A 2390-nucleotide genomic window follows, 5' to 3' on the forward strand; every position below is an offset into this window, starting at 1 on the left:
GAATTAGACATTATTAGGTCTACTTGAGAAAAGGACAAACATTCTTCTACTAATAATTGGTAAATATTTCTAGTAAAATTAATATGGTCTCTCCTATTACCTATATTTCCTGCCCTGAAGTCCCAAGAGGTAAATCCCAGTATACATTCCCTTTATTCCTGACAGCTCTATAAGATTATCTCAGTTTCTTGTCCTTAAGATCTAGCATCAGGAGGCACCACAGCCCCTTGAGACCAGAGACCAGAGGCAGGAGAGTATCTTCCTATTTTTATCTTCATTTGGGAAATGAAGGAATCTCCTCGAACAAAATGCCCTACAACTAATAGACCACTCTGACGTACACCATAATCTTTCCATACAGGCTTATTGAATAAATGAACACATGGCTAAATCTAAATTCCACCAAAGCCCACCTATACAGGAAAAAGCTTCACAGGAATTCCAGACATGACTCCATCAAAAATCTCTAAAGTTTCCATTTTTGGATTTACCACCATTCAACCTTTTAGACTTAAAACTTTATAACATCTAAAAATAAGCTGGAGAATGGCAAATGAACTGTTTTTTACTTCCTGTGAAAAGATGAAGGACGGATCCTCCTCTTCTTGATATTATCTTTGTGAAATGACTTATAATTAACTTAATTTACCCTACATTGGAATCATCTGCATTTCTATTTTGATTTCTTACCTATCTCTCCATACCTTCATACACCGGGTGCCCTTACTAGGAGATGACATCTGTAACTAACACCATTTCTACTCAAGAGAACACCCTTTTCTTAAAAGTCCTACTCAGTGCAATTTTGACATCTTTGTTCCTCAGACTATAGATAAAAGGATTCATCATTGGCCCCCCAATGGTATAAAAAACTGTGGATAATTTATCTTGATCCAGAGACCCAGCAGGAAAAGGCTTTAGATACATGAATGCTGATGATCCAAAGAAGAGAGAAACAGTTACTATGTGAGAGCTGCAGGTACTGAAGGCTTTGGACCTGCCCTTTGTAGAACGAATACGGAGGATGTTGGAGAGGATCGAGGTGTAAGAAATGGCGATGATGAGACTGGGCACTATTACATTGATGCCCACCACAATGAAAACCAGCAGCTCGTTGATGTAGGTGCTTGTGCAGGAAAGCTGGAGGAGAGGAGGTATGTTACACATGTAATAATTGATAATGTTCCTACCACAGAACGTGGGCCTCAGCATGCATACGATGTGGGCCATGGCACCCATAAACCCCATTGCATATGCTCCCGCCATCATCATGAAGCAGACTTGGTGGCACATGCTGGCCTTGTAAAGCAGGGGCTTACAGATGGCCACATACCGGTCATAAGCCATTGATGTCAAAATATAGCATTCATCAATGACAAAGAAAGAGAGGAAACAGAGCTGAGCCATGCACTCTGCATGAGATGATGTTCTATTTAACAAAACCTATCAGCATTCTAGGAATTATGACAGACGAGTAGCAGAGATCAATGAAGGAAAGGTTGAAGAGAAAGTAGTACATGGGAGTGTGCAGGTGAGGCTTCAGACCAATCAGAATAATCAAGCCCATGTTCCCCATCACGGTGACCACATAGATTCCTAAGAAAATGAAGAGAGGCCGCTGGAGTTCTGGCTGTTGTGTTAAACCCAGCAGGATAAACTCGGTCACTGAAGAGTCATTTCCTGGTGCCATTCTTCCCTAGTACATATCTGTGAGAACAGGACAGAGGGTGACGTTAAAATGAGTACCCTGCTCCCTTCACCCCATCCTTCCATGATGAGACAGAGTCTCAGAATGAGAGAATAAAGTCACACCCACCCTCCTGTGTGCCTTTGTGGTCTCCATTGGATAAAGGCTGAGAGAATGTTTAAAGATGTCTATCAAAAACACCAGCAGGCGAGTGCTGTGGGGATAAGATTGATTGGGTACCCCTGTGACCAACCAGGGCTACATTATCTCTGTTCTACCTCAGCTTTCGCAGTCCCCCAGCCTCACCTAATGATCAATGGCTGTCTTAGCAGACAGGAGATCATGGCATTTCAGGTCTTCAGCCTCCGTAGCTGAGGTTTGGCAGAATAACAAGATAGATAAAATTCATCACTCACTCTTCTGCATCGGGATTTCAGTGTTGGGCCTTGCTAACCCTTCTCCCTTATTTTCAAGGAGGCACAAGCAGCTCTGATGAGTTTCCCAGGCGAGTGGCCCAAAACAGAGACTCTTCTTTGTTACTGTTTTTGTTTTGAGCAAATTTTGGACTAAGGGAACCAGAGCACAGACTTCCATGAGGCTGTAAGTTACAGATCATGATATCTAATGGTGGCTTTGCCCAGAGTATTTTTCTCCAGACACGAGGGTAGTAAATAGCATCTGCTGGTGCCAAAAGAGCCCCCTG

General features: G+C 42.6%; 1 pseudogene; it reads right to left on the minus strand.

Annotated features, from left to right (window-relative positions):
* Positions 1-762: 762 nt before the first annotated feature.
* LOC115271735 lies at positions 763-1690 on the minus strand (annotated as a pseudogene).
* Between the last annotated feature and the right edge of the window lie 700 nt (positions 1691-2390).

Source organism: Suricata suricatta, chromosome 11 (assembly GCF_006229205.1).
Source record: "Suricata suricatta isolate VVHF042 chromosome 11, meerkat_22Aug2017_6uvM2_HiC, whole genome shotgun sequence".
NCBI lineage: Eukaryota > Metazoa > Chordata > Mammalia > Carnivora > Herpestidae > Suricata > Suricata suricatta.